The sequence below is a fragment of the Lithobates pipiens genome, unplaced genomic scaffold, assembly GCF_037356315.1.
Source record: "Lithobates pipiens isolate NorthernLeopardFrog02 unplaced genomic scaffold, aLitPip1_a1.2 Scaffold_13, whole genome shotgun sequence".
Lineage (NCBI taxonomy): Eukaryota > Metazoa > Chordata > Amphibia > Anura > Ranidae > Lithobates > Lithobates pipiens.
In genome coordinates this window covers 248,650,144-248,667,578 of record NW_027507718.1, presented here as the reverse complement: position 1 = coordinate 248,667,578, position 17,435 = coordinate 248,650,144, and the positions used below count along the sequence as shown (strand labels likewise).

The 17,435-nt window shown below is 45.7% G+C and overlaps 1 protein-coding gene across 3 annotated transcripts in view; it reads right to left on the bottom strand.

Annotated features, from left to right (window-relative positions):
• Positions 1-11,422, bottom strand: part of HERC3 (HECT and RLD domain containing E3 ubiquitin protein ligase 3) — a 125,119-nt gene extending 113,697 nt beyond the window's left edge. Inside the window, exon 1 of one of the 3 annotated variants that reach the window (XM_077476495.1) lies at positions 11,073-11,422. The gene's annotated coding sequence lies outside the window, so the exon portion shown is untranslated. The remainder of the gene's footprint in view (positions 1-11,072) is intronic. The other 2 variants (XM_077476494.1, XM_077476493.1) reach the window with 2 other exon arrangements.
• Between the last annotated feature and the right edge of the window lie 6,013 nt (positions 11,423-17,435).

Sequence of the window (17,435 nt, the reverse complement as noted above, 5' to 3'; positions counted from 1 at the left end):
TATAGGAGAATCTGCGACCTCTTAGCCCTTGTACACGCGGTCGGACATTCCGATGGACAATGTCCGATAGGACCGTGTTGTCGCATAATCCGACAGTGTGTGGGCTCCATCGGACTATTTCTGTCGAAGTTTTCCAGCTGGGCTATAAAATTTTCCGACAACATGATCCGATCGGACTTTGTCCGATTATGTGTAGAGAATTCCGATCGGACAAAGTGCATGCTCAGATCAAATTCCTAGACCAAAGCTACTGGCTACTAGCCTGAACGTAGTCCCTTCCTAACGAAATAACGCCATCACGTTAAGTACAATCGGATTTTCTGACAACTTTGTCCGACTGTGTGTATGCAACAGTTTCGGACAAAATACGACGGATTTGGTTGTCGGAATGTCCGACCGTGTATACAAGGGCTTAGCTTCCTTTCAGAAAGGTTTAATACCTCTGGGTGGCGACTTCAATGCCCCTCTGAACCCTTTACTGGACCCCTCCACAGAAACCTCTACCTTAACATACAAAGCAGTGCGCCAGATCACACTATAGTTCCAAAATTTAACCCTTCACAACACGTGGCGTGCACTGTCTCCCTCAGTCAAGGATTACGCCTTTTACTCTGCCCCACATCAAAAATACTCTAGGATTGGTTATTACTTCCTTTTCCAGACAGACTTACCCTTCCTACAACAGTCCACTATAGAGCAGATGTTTTTATCTGATCACCCTATAACGGTCACACTAGCTTTCCTTGAAACTTGCTCTAGAATGAAGCTCTGGCGTCTAAACTCCTCCCTACTCAAAGATTCAGCATCAAATTTATCATATACGCACCTGTATCCTGCAATACTTTAACGAAAACTCAAATTCGGAAAGGTCTCCAGTCTCCCTTTGGGAAGCACATAAATGCGTTATTTGAAGCGAACTGATGGCCCTAGCTGCAAACGCTAAGAGATTACACCAAGAGACTATTAATGCTCTCCTTAATTCAATCAAATCTCTTGAAACAACCCATAGACAGACACAAGCACAATCCACCTTACAGGACTTGGTCTATACCGGCTCCCTCCTCTTGGAAGAGCTGGGCAAACACACTAAAAGAAGATACATTTTTGGCCAGAGGATCTTCTATGAACATGGCAACAAGTGCAGCCGCCCTTTTTTTTTTTTTTTTTTTACAATCCACCATATACGCAATCCCAGGGGAACTCTTCTGGTTGAATGAGGCTAACGCTAAAGAATTCAAGAGCTGTTATTTAAAGCTCTACATCTTGCAGCCCAACCACACAACTCAGGCCACCCCTGAAACATGCACCGAATTCAAAGACTTCTTCTCCCGGTATAGCCCTAAGCCAATCCCCCCCCCCCCCCAACAAGCACTTGATCTTGAAAGCCATCTATCAGCAATAGAACTGGAGATGGCCATCAAACAAAGGAAAATGGGCAAAAGCCCGGGACTGGATGGCTTCCCCCTCCAGTACTACAAAACTTTGCTGATGTCCTCTCCCCCAAACTTAGTTACCTTTAATGCCTTATCGGACCCCCAGATTAGACCGGATATAATGCTAGCAGCCCACATTGCTGTGATACCCAAAGAAGGTAGACATTAAAATATATGCAATGATCCTAGCTAATAGATTACTCCCCTTACTGCCCGGCCCCATATCCCTAGAACAAGTGGGTTTTGTCCCTGGCAGGGAAGCCAGGGACAACACCATCCCAACGTTAAACCTGTCTTCGGTTCTTCTTGCCGGGCCTCCGCTTTCTTCTTCCAGCACTTTTATTAGCGGTGGCCGGTCTTCTGTCGCCGCCTTCTCTTCTTCTTCCTTGAGATTTTGACTTGACGCCGTCTCTGGCCGCAATGACAGGGACGTGTTACACGGCCACTTATATAGGGACAATGCAATCCCAGCATCCTCCAGGACTGTGACATCATAAGGGGCGGGCACATCACCCTGTGACCCCGCCCATTGTCCCTATATAAGTCACCACGCAACACATCCCTGTCATTGCGGGCCAGAGACAGCGTTGAGTCAACATCTCAAGGAAGAAGGCGGCGACAGAAGACCGGGCCACCGCTAGTAAAAGAACTGGAAGAAGGAGCGGAGGCCCGCAAGAAGAACCGAAGAGGGGGACAAGACCCCCGAAGTGGGAAGAAGAGGCGGCGACAGAAGACCGGGCCACCGCTAGTAAAAGAGCTATAGGAAGAAAGCGGAGGCTCGGCAAGAACAACGTAGAGGGGGAAAAGACCCCCGAAGTTGGAAGAAGACCCCCGTACGGCGACGAAGAAGAAAGCCGGGCTCCTCCGCTAGTAAAAAAGAGCTAGCAAAAGAGCAGAAGATAGCGGAGGAGTTCGGCGAGAAGACCCCCCCAAGACGGAAGAAGACCCCCGGAGCTGTGCAATAAATTATTTTAAAACCTTGTGTTGTGTTTTATTTACATTTTTTTTCACCAGGTGAATGGGTCGGGGTACATTGTACCGCATACTCATTCACATAGGGTGGGGGGCCGGTATCTGGGGGCCCCCTTATTAATGGGGGCTCCCGGATTCCAATAAGCCCCCCGCCCGCAGACCCCGACAACCAACGGACAGGGTTGTCGGGAAGAGGCCCTTGTCCTCATCAATATGGGGACAAGGTGCTTTGGGGTGGGGGGGGCTGCACCCCTTTAAGTCCATACCAGGTAACGGGGCCAGCGACATGTCAATCTCGCCGCCAAAGGCAGCAACACTGACTTCCTTCGCTAGTCCCTGCTACCTGGAGCTGCGTTCAAAATTAACAGGCTTTCCTCCGTGTGTGGGCAAGTCCGTTCATTTCAAAAGTACGGTGGACTAGGTCCGCCGGAAAAGTCTGGTTGTGTGTGGGCAGGTCTGCTCGTTCAGAAAGTCCGGCTGACTTTCCGGCGGTTTGTCCGCCAGACTAAGTCCGCCGGATACTCTGATCATGTGTACGCGGCATTATATGGCCTTGTTCTCCTTCTTGACCTACTGGCATGTCTGCCACTTCCTTGCAACCATGCCCATCCAACGAATTGGATGAGACAACTTATGACCCTTTGAATCCCTCTGTCACAGCAAAGGCATCTTATTTCTCTCCTGTACACCCTCCTCTCGGGAATCATCAGTTCAGGCCCCAGTTCCCTCATAAATATCCTGGAATAGAGACTTACAAACACCCCAAACAACTGAGGAATGGAACACGGTCTGCGATTATGCACATAAGGGCTGGTTAAACGTTGCTATCCATGAAAACTGTTACAAAGTGGTCACCAGGGGGTACAGGACCCCCTCACGTCTCCACAAGTTCGCGTCTAACATCTGCAATACCTGCTGGAGATGCAGATCAGAGTTGGGCATGATGTTCCATGTGTGGTGGGACTGTGAGAACCTCCAACCCTTTTGGAGGGGGGTCCACGGTCTAATCAGACGTATCACCACACTCACTCTCGATTTCACCCCAGCCCAGTTCCTCTTACACCATAAATCCCTATCCAAAAAGGATTATTACAAATCCTTGGCCATGCATATGGTCAACGCACCCAGACTTTGTATCTCCAAGCATTGGGGCTCCACCTACACTCCAACGATCAGGGAATGGTTTGCAAGAATATCTAAACTAAAGGACATGGAGGAATTGATCCATATTTCACAAGATAGAATGCATAAATTTCCAATCGCATGGGCTTGCTGGACTCATTTCACAACCACTGATAGATATCGTCAGTATGTCTCTTAAGCCCCATACACACTATCAGTTTTTCTGCTTAGTTTTTCCTTCAGATTTACCAAAACCATGTAGTGCAGCAAGGGCCTGCCTGATTGCATACAAATTGAAACTCCTAAAGGTTTGTCCTCATATTATATGGTTTTGGTAAATCTGAAGGAAAAACTCAGCTGAAAAACTGATAGTGTGTATGGGGCTTTAGGGTTGACCTGTGAAATCCGCAACAAGGTGCGGGTTACCTTGGGGGTGGTGGTGGGGGATATAAATATCCCCCGTTTACTCACCCCCCCCCCCCCCGATACCCTCCCTTCCATCACAACATCCGCTTTTCCCTCCCTCTTCCTACCATAGGCATCACCCCCCCCCCCCCCCATCCTCCCTCCTCTTTACCCTCCCCTTTAATCTCTTTCCTTCTACATCTCGGTTTTCTCCTTTTTCTTATTACTGAACTTTTATACAGACTTAATAGTAGACACCTCTCTTTGGATACCACATATGCCTTAATGGGAAACACTACACCCTAGACTTTGACCGGGAACAATTCAATAACCCCTCTCCTTCCCTTGATCATCTTGGGGGGATTGGGGGGGGGGGTGCAAAGTGAAAAGGTGACCCTCAACCCTATGATGCTAATTCTCATTTTAAGATGTACTTCCATGTTGTTCCTTTTAAATGGTATTGTTATACTGTCCTGGTTATATGCCGTCATGTAACAACTGTTTTGATCTGTATGTTTATCTTTTTTTTTTTTTTTTTTTTTTTTTTTTCATACTGAATAAAAATCTTTTTTTTTTTTTCCCATATCCCAAAAAAATTTAATTTCTTCATAGATTTAGGCCAAAGTGTATTCTGCTACATGTCTTTGGTAAAATGAAAATCCCAATAAATGTATATTAATTGATTTGTGTAAAAGTTAGTGTCTATAAAATTATGATAGAGAGATATAGATATAGATAGATATATATATGATAATTGAACAATTCAATTTCTTGAGGCCCTTAAAATGCCAGGACAGTACAAACACCCCCCAAATGACCCCTTTTCGGATAGTAGACAGACAGACTGAAGCACTTAGTAAGAAGTACGTGGCAAGTTGTAATTTTTTGGTGACGATTTTTGGGAAAATTAAGAAATTGGACAAAATTAGTTTTGTTTCACAATTTATTAAAAAAATTTTACATAGTCACCAGTGCAGTACAGCATCATCATAAGACTGATGTGGCGGTGAATAGGGATACAGGCAGTCCTCGAGTTACGAATGGGTTAGGGACTGCCGGTGTTCTGGCAGATAGTGTCCTGCCATCATATAGTGTCCGCTCTGTATAGTGTCCGCTCCGTATAGTGTCCGCTCCGTGCAAGCTTCGGAAAATCTCCGAAGATGAACGGCGCCTGCGCCGTGAGTGGAGGTGGTAGCCCCACCATCCAAGCGGACATAGGGTTGGGAAAATTAGAGGGCCGCTTGCCACGCTTCGCTCGCCATGCCACTTGGATGGTGGGGATAGAACCTGGACTCACGGCGCAGGCGCCATTCATCTTCGGCTATTTTCGGAATCTGTATGTGCTGTGTACTGTGCATGTGCAGTACACAGCGGACAGTATATGATAGGACACCGGTTTTCTCTTAAGTTGAAAATGTTCGTAAGTCGGACGTGCATGCGCAGAACGGCAGAGACGTCGTTTTCAGATGTTCTGTCAAGTAGCCGCACATGCGCAGACATCATTTTCCGATGTCAAAAAGTGTCCGTGCATGCGCAGAATGGCAGAGACGTCCCGTTCGTAAGTAAGAGTCGTTTACAAGTCAGTCGTTCTTAACTCGGGATTGCCTGTACTGACTGGTGACAGAATTAAAAAAAAATAAAATAAATGAATTTTTATATTCAATTTTTTAATACTTAACTAAAATGTGGCAAACATATATTTTTTGAGCTGATCTCTAACTTTAGCTTCAGGTCAAACAGTTTGTTTGGCCAAGCTAAAATGTGCAACCACTGGGTGTGCTGTATAAACTGTACGTAGCCTTAGCTACATACAGTATACAGCTCTGTGTTCCAGGTACCTTCCTGTCTCACACCCGGAACAAAAAAAGAACCCATCTGAGTGGCCCTCGGCCATTCAAATGGCAGCTTTGTATTCTCTCAATAATTAGAAAGTTTCCTCTGATTGCGTGAGTCACAGAGGCTAATGATGTCACAATCTCTGACTCAACCAATTAGAGCAGGCTTTGTATTCACTGACAGAATACAAAAGCTACCTGTGGATAGCTGAGCACCACTCAAGGCCTATACTATTCTGTTCTGAGTGTGAGATAGGAAGGTCTCATCTCACACCCCAAACACAGAGCTGTATACTGTATGTAGCTGTGGCTACACAGTTTAACCACTTTCAGACCGGACCATTTTGCTGGCTTAAGACCAGACCACTTTTTGCGATTCGCCACTGTGTTGCTTTAACTGACAATTGCGCGGTCGTTCGACGTGGCTCCCAAACAAAATTGACGTCCTTTTTTTTTCCACAAATAGAGCTTTCTTTTGGGGGTATTTGATCACCCCTGCGGTTTTTATTTTTTGCGCTATAAACAAAAACAGAGCGACAATTTTGCGAGCACACGATGGAAGGGCGGCATATTAAAATGGATGTACCCGTACGCCAATATGCCTGCCCGTGCCATTCTGCCAACGTACATCGGCGTGTGCCGGTCGGGAACTGGTTAAACAACTCACCCAGCGGCCAGGGCCAGCTTGGCCTGATCAAACGATTTAACACTGTTGTTCTTGTTCCCTAACCTGTCATTTCTCCCAGCCACTAGAGCCAAATAGTAACTATACCCCCAGACTGTCATATGACATCCTCCCAGGATCAGGCTGCATTCCAGTGCGATATGTCACCCACCGCGTTCACCGGTACCGCTGCCAGTATCATGTGACCAATCAGATCACATGACAGTTGTACACACTGAAAGGCCAAGATTCATGTCTTTCATTGTGTAGTATTGTGATGAGCTCTGCGATTGGTCACAGTTATCACAGGGTACAGACAGGGCCAATTACAGCCCATCTGTACTATATGATTAACTGTAGCCAATCACAATAGCAAACACTTAAAGCGGGAGTTCCGACGTTATGTTTTTTTTTAAGTCAGCAGCTACAAATACAAGGACACTTACCCGCCTAGCGCACCCGCGATGTCGGCACCCGAAGCCGATCTCTCGATCGGCTCTCGGGTGCTGGCGCCGCCATCTTGGGTATGGGAATCAGGAAGTGGAGCATTTCGGCTTCACTTCCCTGTTCCCTACTGCGCATGCGCGAGTCGCGCTGCGCAATGAGGATGGTCCCTGCTGTCTCTGGGATCTGTGTGTTTCCCAGCAGACAGTGGGGGACCCGCGGGAAGTGGCGTAAATATCCACAGATTCTGCGGAAAATCTATGCCGGAAGTGGGTGCAAATAGCTGTATTATACAGGTAACTGTACTAACCTCCCCTGAAAGGTGCCAATTGTGGAGCCGGGGGGGTTCCAATGAGCGGAAGCTCCACTCTAGGGTGGAGCTCCGCTTTAACAAGCCTTTTTCGTTCATAAAAAATAGTTTCTTATAACTGTAATATACATAGCGTAGTACAGTGTTACTATGGTAACACTGTATTGCTCTGGTGTCTGTATGAAAAAAAAAATTATATATATATATATATATATATATATACATACATACATACATACACACACACATATATATACACATACATACACACACACGAACACACACATATATATATATATATATATATATATATATATATATATATATATATAAAAATTGTTGTGCTTTTTTTTTTCCTTTGTTTTGCAAAGAAAAAGTGAATAAATACCACTGAAAAGAACGCTTTAGTTATGTGAACAAAATTATAAAAGTGTAGTTTGGGTACAGTGTTGCATGACCGCGCAATTGTCATTCAAAGTGCAACAGCGCTGAATGCTGAAAATCAGCCTGGGCAGGAAGGGGGTAAAAGTGTCCGGTATTGAAGTGGTTAAACTGAAACTAAAGCTGGAGATCAGCTTTAGCAAGTTTCCCAAAATTAAAACTGTCACAGTTGCTTGTGTTCTCAACCGAATGGTCAAACCATCAAATGGCTGGTGTCACAACTGATCACATGTGCAGCACCATGGCAACCTTCCTTGGATGTAAAGGATAGAAAGGTTTAGTTCCACTTTATTGCAAGTACAGATGCCATTGTGTGGCCCTTTGGACTTCCCAGGGGCTGCATGCGGGGCCCTCTATATTTACAAATACTGTTAATAGGCAAGTTTTGACCCTAGTCCCAACCTACCTGAGTGAGCCCACCAGGAAGCCGTCACCTGTATTGGCCAATCATCTGCAGTCCTGGAATTCTTCGGTATACACGCCTCTTGTATAGATGCAGCTTCGGGGCGGGGAATGCCTTGGCTGCAGATGATTGGTCAATACAGGCTACAGCTTCCTGGAGGGCTGGGACTAAGGTTGAAACTTGCCTGAGCTCATCCCAACTCACAAAACTGACTGAGATAGGTACAGGCGTCAGCTACACATTTCATTCAATAACAAAGTACAACCAAAGGGTATACACCCATCACCAAAGGGTTCATCGTGTGGATGTCCCAGTCCGAGCTCTTTTCATCAGCATTCGATTTCTAGGTCTGTATTTTATCACATTCTGCAGGGCTTGCTGGAGAAATTGTCATAACAATGGTGCACGACTGCTCTGCACTCCGCATACACATCATAGAGTTGTCATGGCTGCACACGATCAGCTGATCACAGATCTCCGAGTCCTTGCCACAGATTACAACAAATAAATCCCTGAGAACACAAGCTGGACTCAGACACAGCTCCAGACATCAGAAAGTGGTCCGATCTTCTCCGCAAGGGCCACACTTCCATCCGCAAGGATCCCCCCAACCATTACAGCCCAATCACTAGAGCCGATCAATAACCATTTCACCAGCCTGTTATTTCTCCAACCACTAGAGCAGATTAATAAACATTCCCCCTAACCTGTCATTTCCCCCAAGCCACTAGAGCCAAATAGTAACTATACCCCCAGCCTATTATTTCTCCAACCACTTAGAGCCGATCAACCATTCCCCCAGCCTGTCATTTCTCCAAGCCACTAGAGCCAAATAGTAACTATAACCCCAGCCTGTCATTTCTCCAACAACTAGAGCTGATCAATAACCAGTCTGTCATTTCTCCAACCACAAGAGCTGATCAATAACCATTCCCCCAGCTTGTCATTTCTCCAAGCCACTAGAGACAAATATTAACTATTCCCCCAGCCTATCATTTCCCCAACAACTAGAGCTGATCAATAACCATTCCCCCACGGACTGAAACCGATCAATAACAATTCCCCCAGCTTGTCATTTCTCCAATCACTAGAACCGATCAATAACAATTCCCCCAGCCTATCATTTCCCCAACAACTAGAGCTGATCAATAACCATTCCCCCAGCCTGTCATTTCTCCAAGGACTGGAACCGATCAATAACAATTCCCCCAGCCTGTCATTTCTCCAATCACTAGAACCGATCAATAACAATTCCCCCAGCCTGTCATTTATCCAATTACTAGAACCGATCAATAACAATTCCCCCAGCCTGTCATTTCTCCAATCACTGGAGCCGATCAATAACAATTCCCCCAGCCTGTCATTTCTCCAATCACTGGAGCCGATCAATAACAATTCCCCCAGCCTGTCATTTCTCCAATCACTGGAGCCGATCAATAACAATTCCCCCAGCCTGTCATTTCTCCAATCACTGGAGCCGATCAATAACAATTCCCCCAGCCTGTCATTTCTCCAATCACTGGAGCCGATCAATAACAATTCCCCCAGCCTGTCATTTCTCCAATCACTGGAGCCGATCAATAACAATTCCCCCAGCCTGTCATTTCTCCAATCACTGGAGCCGATCAATAACAATTCCCCCAGCCTGTCATTTCTCCAATCACTGGAGCCGATCAATAACAATTCCCCCAGCCTGTCATTTCTCCAATCACTGGAGCCGATCAATAACAATTTCCCCAGCCTGTCATTTCTCCAATCACTGGAGCAGATCAATAACAATTTCCCCAGCCTGTCATTTCTCCAATCACTGGAGCCGATCAATATAAATTCCCCCAGCCTGTCATTTCTCCAATCACTGGAGCCGATCAATATAAGTTCCCCCAGCCTGTCATTTCTCCAATCACTAGAACTGATCAATAACAATTCCCCCAGCCTGTCACTTCTCCAATCACTAGAACTGATCAATAACAATTCCCCCAGCCTGTCACTTCTCCAATCACTAGAACCGATCAATAACAATTCCCCCAGCCTGTCACTTCTCCAATCACTGGAACCGATCAATAACAATTCCCCCAGCCTGTCACTTCTCCAATCACTAGAACTGATCAATAACAATTCCCCCAGCCTGTCACTTCTCCAATCACTAGAACTGATCAATAACAATTCCCCCAGCCTGTCATTTCTCCAATCACTAGAACCGATCAATAACAATTCCCCCAGCCTGTCATTTCTCCAATCACTAGAACCGATCAATAACAATTCCCCCAGCCTGTCATTTCTCCAATCACTAGAACCGATCAATAACAATTCCCCCAGCCTGTCATTTCTCCAATCACTGGAGCAGATCAATAACAATTTCCCCAGCCTGTCATTTCTCCAATCACTGGAGCCGATCAATATAAAAGTTTCCCCAGCCTGTCATTTCTCCAATCACTAGAACTGATCAATAACAATTCCCCCAGCCTGTCATTTCTCCAATCACTAGAACCGATCAATAACAATTCCCCCAGCCTGTCATTTCTCCAATCACTAGAACCGATCAATAACAATTCCCCCAGCCTGTCATTTCTCCAATCACTGGAGCAGATCAATAACAATTTCCCCAGCCTGTCATTTCTCCAATCACTGGAGCCGATCAATATAAAAGTTTCCCCAGCCTGTCATTTCTCCAATCACTAGAACTGATCAATAACAATTCCCCCAGCCTGTCACTTCTCCAATCACTAGAACTGATCAATAACAATTCCCCCAGCCTGTCACTTCTCCAATCACTAGAACTGATCAATAACAATTCCCCCAGCCTGTCATTTCTCCAATCACTGGAGCCGATCTGATCCATGAAAAAGGTAGGAGGGCTCTCCCCCGAGTGATGCTGAGCTGGGAGGGCAGCGTTGGTGGACTCCAGGTAGATATATTGATCTCATACAGACAATTAAGCAGATCGATTATGAGAGTGCGATCTACATAGTAACGGCTTGTCTATTACCCCTGAGCGAGTGTGTGCACACAATGGGGCTCGGTGTGATGGATCGCTGCCGCTTACCTGAGCCCTGTTCATACGAACCTCCCCCCGGCCGATTGCCTGTGTCTTCTCATCATAACATGGAAGTTTAGGAAATGACTCCCACACAGGCCCCGCCCTCTCCTTTGACCGACAGCGAATACGAGCCAATGACGAGAGGCTGAGACACACAGACCGACATATGCAGGAGGGAGGGGGCGACTCATGACGGCTCTCTGCTGCGCTCCTGGTTGGTGTGTAGGTGTTCTCCGACCGCCCACTCCATCGTCACGAAGGGATAGGCGAGGATCAGGGACGGATTGGTCGCTAGGTCAGGGGCGGTGCCTAGTCCATTGAAAATACTGTAGCTCTATCGGATGCCCACTGAGGAGCCTGAATGTATACCTCACGACAGATACATGTGGGCTACAGAAGCCGCAGTGCCTACAAGTTCCGCCCACACTGTCAGTGACATGCTGGAGAAACAGTGCCTATAAGTCCCGCCCCCGCCCGCCCCTCTGCGTACAGTCTCATATACTGTCCACATAGTGCCAGCTGGGCGCGGTCTGCGTGCGTCAGGACACAACAGTGCCTGCAAGTCCCGCCCCCGGTCTACAGTGACATACTGATAAAGAGGTTATAACTCCTGTTCCTTTAACCAATTAAGGACCGAACCTCTTTCTGAGATGTGCTTTTTACAAATGAAAAACTGTTTTTATTGCAAGAAAATTACTTAGGACCCCCAAACATCATACATTTTTTTCTATCACCCTAGAGAATACACCGTATTTGCGCAGCGGTCTTACAAGCGCACTTTTTTTTGGAAAAAATACACTTTTTTAAATTAAAAACGAAGACAACTTTAAAGTTAGCCCAATTTTTTTATATTGTGAAAGATAATGTTACGCCTAATAAATTGATACCCAACATGTCACGCTTCAAAATTGAGCCCGCTCGTAGAATGGCGACAAACTTTTACCCTTCAAAATCTCCATAGACAATGTTTAAAAAATTCTACCGATTGCATGTTTTGCATTACAGAGGAGGTCTAGGGCTAGAATTATTGCTCTCGCTCTGCTGATTGCGGTGATACCTCACACGTGTGGTTTGAACACCGTTTCCATATGTGGGCGCTACTCCGATCGCGGGTATCCTCACGCCAATCGAGTCTGCGGGATCCACGACCCAACTCAGGGAGGTCCCGGCTGGCACGCACGCGATGGCACGGCGGCAAATTTAAAGGGACGTAACCTGTACACCCATTTGCCTATCCGCGCCATTCTGCTGACGTACATCAGCGTGTGCCAGTCGGGAAGCGGTTAAATATCACGCGTACAGACCAACTGTTCTCATCTCCCTTGAAGTGATTGTAAACGATCACCTTGTAAAACAACCCATTGCGTTTAAAATAAAAATTAAAGGCAAAACATTTTTGTATAGATATAAAAAAAGAAACAAATTATAAATACTGATTTTCCCTTTTTTTATAAGTGATTATAAAGAAGTATTCCCTCAGTTCCTAGCTGCATAAGAGCTGGGGGGAGGAGAAGCAGCAAGCAACTAAGCTTCCCAGTGAATAGCTGTGCAGCGGGGGGGGGGGGGGGGGGGGGGGAATCAAGACAAGTCTGATCATTGGAGGACAGTACACTGAGTTTCCAGTATAGCTGGAGAAATGACCATGATGTGCTCTCCTGCTTAGTGTGGTCAATTTAAAAAAAAAAAAATAGGAAAGCAGAGGAACTGTCAGGAACGCCAAGGATTTTACATAAAAGAAGCAATACAAAAAGAACAGGATACTTTTTCATACAAGTACAGCGGACACATATCAGAAATATGAAGTGTTGGGATAACAAATGCTTTAAGGGCCGTAAACATGATCAGAAAATCGTATAAAAATACTGCTTTCAGAGTGATCACATGATAATCCGATCATTAGTACATTGCTTTCCAGAGCTGATCACGACAATTCATGTGAAAAAAGTATCCAATGGATCGAGCTTGAAAAAAATGTTCTCGTACGATTTTCGTTTTAATCAGTACAGTTGTCGTCTGAAAATACAATACAATACAATTACAATACAATACAACTACGATACAATACATTAATACAATAACAACTACAATACAATAATACAATACAACTACGATACAATACATTAATACAATAACAACTACAATACAATAATACAATACAACTGCGATACAATACATTAATACAATACAACTACAATACAATACATTAATACAATAACAACTACAATACAATAATAGAATACAACTGCGATACAATACATTAATACAATACAACTACAATTCATTACATCACTCCTGAATTTTTATTCTGTCATACAAGAATTTTCCTAACTTTAGCAATCTCTTTTATTTTCGCTATGAGACTAGGATGCAAAAAAAAAAAAAAAAAGGGACAATCATTCGTCCGATAATGTCTTCAAGTGTACGAGGCATAAGTCTATGCAAAATAAAAAATAAAAAAGTTTTGCCTATAGTTCTACTTTAAAGCGGAGGTCCACCCTAAAGTGGACCTTCCGCTCATTGGAATCCTCCCCCCCTCCGGCGCCACGATCGGCACCTTTCAGGGGGGAGGGGGGTGCAGTTACCTGGATAATCCAGGTAACTGCACCCACTTCCGGGATAGCTCTCTGCGGAAAGGGGCGTAGAGCTTTTGGTTTGAAATTCCGATCGTGTGTATGCTCCATCAGACTTTTGCTGGCGGAATTTCTGTTAGCAAAAGATTGAGAGCAGGTCATTCAGACGGAAAAAGTTCCGATCAGAAATTCTGATCGTCTGTAGCAATTCCGATGTGCAAAATTCCAACGCATGCTCGGAAGCATTGAACTTCATATTCTCGGCTCGTCGTAGTGTTGTACATCACCGCATTCTTGACGGTCAAAAGTTCAGAGAACTTTTGTGTGACCGTGTGTATGCAAGCCAAGCTTAAAGCGGAGGTCCACCCTAAAGTGGACCTTCCGCTCGTTGGAATCCTCCCCCCCTCCGGCGCCACAATTGGCACCTATCAGGGGGGAGGGGGGTGTAGGTACCTGTACAGTACAGGTATCTGCACCCACTTCCTGGATAGCTCTCTGCGGAAAGGGGCGTAGATTACGCCCCTTTCCGAAAGTCCCCTGCTGCCTGCTGGGAAACACACAGATCCCAGAGGCAGCGGGTCCATCCTTATTGCGCAGCGCGATTCGCTCATGCACAGTAGGGAACCGGGAAATGAAGCCGAAAGGCTCCACTTCCTGATTCCCATACTCAAGATGGCGGCGGCAGCACCCGAGTGACGATCGAGAGATCGGCTTCGGGTGCCGACATCGCGGGCGCGCTGGGCGGGTAAGTGTCCTTATTTTAAAAGTCAGCAGCTGCAGTATTTGTAGCTGCTGGCTTTAAAAAAAAAAAAAACGGCGGACTCCCGCTTTAATTGAATAAGCTGAAAGCGGACCTTCGGTCATTTTTTTCAACTTTCCATCTAACAAATCTTCTGCCCTTGTTGTTTTAACTTTGGATAGTAAAAAAAAAAAAAAAAAAAAAAAATGTTGCCAGTAAATACCTTATACAGCTAACTTCCTGTTTCTTGTCTAGTCATTAACCACTGAAGGACTGAGCCTCTTTCTGAGATTTGTTGTTTACAAGTTAAAAACATTTTTCCTGGTGCCTCCATGGCAGCATACTGGTGACAGAGCTCCGCCTCGACTCCTCCCTCAGGACTAGTGGATAGCAAAAATTAAAAGGCATAGTCCCTCCCCCAACATTCTCCTTTTATTCCTCATACCTCTTGTGCTGGTGAAGAGTAGCAGTACGTCCATACCTCTGCAGTCGGCAGCGTCCGCCAGGTTTAACCTTTCCCGTGTGCAGTCCCTGTTCTTAGGCCGCTCACAGCACTGATAAGACTGGGAACCCCTCTGTGGATCTGTTGGGGTCTTTTTCAGAGTTTCCTCACAGGAACGCAGTCTGCCACCATAACCTATGATGAATGTAAGTAGAGTCACAGAAGGATCAGCTCTCCCTTTTTCCCAGGCTTGTGATTTTTTTTCTTTATTTGCAGAATTTTATATATTTTTCTTTTTCTTCTAGCCTTTAGAAAAAAAAAAAAGTTTTTACATTTGCATGTTTACCTGGTTATTGTCATACATGCTTTTTCCATTGTCCCTTATTTCTCTGTACAGCGGCGGGGGGCGGAAGGTACCTAGGCTTCTCCCATCCAAAAAGCCCGGCAGACTGAGTCGTGCTGACATCCTTGCCGCCGTGTGCGCATGCGTGTTCCGGGGCTTGGGGAGGTAGACTTGCCTTTTTTTCTATTTTTCGCCATTTTACGCCTCTGGCGCTCGGCAATGCGGCGGCCATCTTAGTTTCTGGAAAAAAGGCCCAGATTTGCCCTTTTTCCAAAATAAATAAATAATATATATATATATATAAGGAAAAAGGGGGGCCTTTAAAAGTTCAAAGGTGGTCATGTGATTAACCCTCCCACCTTGTAGGTATTTAAGGTCAATTTCAGGGCAGGCTGTCAGAGTCTCCTCGCCTATGCTCTGCTAGGTTTCTCTGAAGCTGCTCTGTGGTAAGTATCCCTCACAAAAAAAATAAAAAATTCTTTGTGTGTTTTTAAAAAGAAAAAAATTTCCTTTCCCTTTCTTGCTATATTTCCGCAGCTGATCCTTGTGCCCAACTCCGCAATGAGCCATTCATCTCGCAACAAAGTTTCTCACACTTCTATTAGGTATGAGACCAACTATACGTGAGCTGGATCACAATTACGTCCGATGCAAGTGGACAAGGTTGGGGAAACCAGGATACAAAGAAGATGGTCCTGCTCCACCCAGGGAGTGGTATCCGACATCTTGGAGATGAGGGCAGCATTTCTGGCACTGACTTCACTGGCAGCTCAAGCCAAAGGCCAAAGGATACTTTTCGCCTAGACAACAGGGCAGCCATTGTCTATCTGCAGAAGCAGGGGGGCACTCGAGCAGTTCACTCCTCAGAGAAGTAGAACCGATCATGCTCTGGGCAGAGAAGAACCTCCTAGATCTCAGAGCAATGTATCTTCGGGGCAGATTAAACACAGAAGCAGACACACTCTCCAGGAACTTCCTGGACAACAACGAGTGGGCCCTTCATCCCCAGGTCTTTTATCAAATTGCCAGCCTCTGGGATCCTCCTCAAGTAGACCTATTCACCACTCCAGAGAATGCCAAGCTAACCAGATTTTTCTCTCGTCTGCCGCATACGCAACCCGAGGAAGTGGATGCCCTGTCATGCCCCTGGAAGTTCACCACAGCATACGCCTTTCCTCCCTGGCCATTAATTTTCAAATTGCTCCTGAGGCTTCTCAGAGAGAAGGTCCAGGTACTGGCAGTTCTTCCATATTGGCCCAAGAGACCCTGGTTCCCTCTAGCCATGCGTCTGAGCTCTCCAATCAGGACCCTGCCTTTCCCTCAACTTCTGTTGCAGGGCACTCTAATTCATCCAAACCCCTAGAAGCTGAATCTTCGAATCTGGAGGTTGCGAGGCGAAGGTTTGAGTCCCTAGGATGTTCTCTAGGAGTCATATCAACCCTCCTAAAAGCCAGAAAACCGGCAACCAATGCCATATATTCAAGAATATGGGACAAGTTTTTGACATTTGCCACAACAAATGGATTTGATCCAGTTCTTCCTTCCACATCAAATGTTCTGGGTTTTCTCCAGACAGGACTCAATCTAGGGCTTGGTCTAAGCTCCCTCAAAGTGCAGGTAGCAGCAATCTCTGCCGCAAAAAATAAAAGATGGGCGGTAGAGCCTTTAGTAATCACTTTCTTCAAGGGAGTATTAAAGATTTGCCCACCTGTCAGATGGTCTTTTCCAAAATGGGATCTGTCTTTGGTTCTGGAAGTCCTATCCGTCCATCCATTTGCTCCAGTGGAACAAGTAACAATATGGAACCTAACACTGAAGACGGCTTTTCTGCTAGCCATTGCATCTGGCAAAAGGATTTCAAAACTTCACTCTTTAGGGATAGGTGATGACCACATCTCTTTTTTTTCTCGATAGAGTGGAGCTTCGTCTCCTTCGGGGGTTCACACCTAAACTCGCTACTCCTAGCCACCTTTTGGAACCTTGGGCACTTCCAGTATTCACCAAAGCAGATTCGGGTGCTTGTCACAAGTTGGATATATCCAGGGTGCTCAGGGCCTACCTAGAGTCCACCAGACCCTTCAGGGAATCGGAATGACTTTTCATCGTACCATTCGGTAAATACAAGGGCAAGGAAGCTTCCATTAGAACTCTGGCATCTTGGATTTTTAAACTAATCCAGAAGACTTACAGGGTGAAGAATATGGAGCCTCCATTCCGAGTGAATGCTCATTCTACAAGGGCAGTATCAACTTCCTGGGCAGCAAGGGTTAATGTT